This window comes from Penaeus monodon, chromosome 28 (genome assembly GCF_015228065.2).
Source record: "Penaeus monodon isolate SGIC_2016 chromosome 28, NSTDA_Pmon_1, whole genome shotgun sequence".
Classification (NCBI taxonomy): Eukaryota; Metazoa; Arthropoda; class Malacostraca; order Decapoda; family Penaeidae; genus Penaeus; species Penaeus monodon.
Genome location: NC_051413.1, coordinates 28,675,101 through 28,675,303, shown reverse-complemented (window position 1 = coordinate 28,675,303; position 203 = coordinate 28,675,101).

Below are 203 nucleotides of genomic sequence, written 5' to 3'. Positions count from 1 at the left end.
TCAATCTGGTGGAAGATGTTATTTTGTTTTTATTATTCCCTAGGTTGATTTTGGAGTGAATTTTGAAGAAGTGTTGAAATTATGAACACTTTTTGCCTATTCCTCATTCTGTTTAAGATTTTAAATCGTATATTCATAAAAAACTACGGCTAAAAAATGAACCGTAAAAAATAGCGCCCCCACCCCCACTTATAACCTATCGA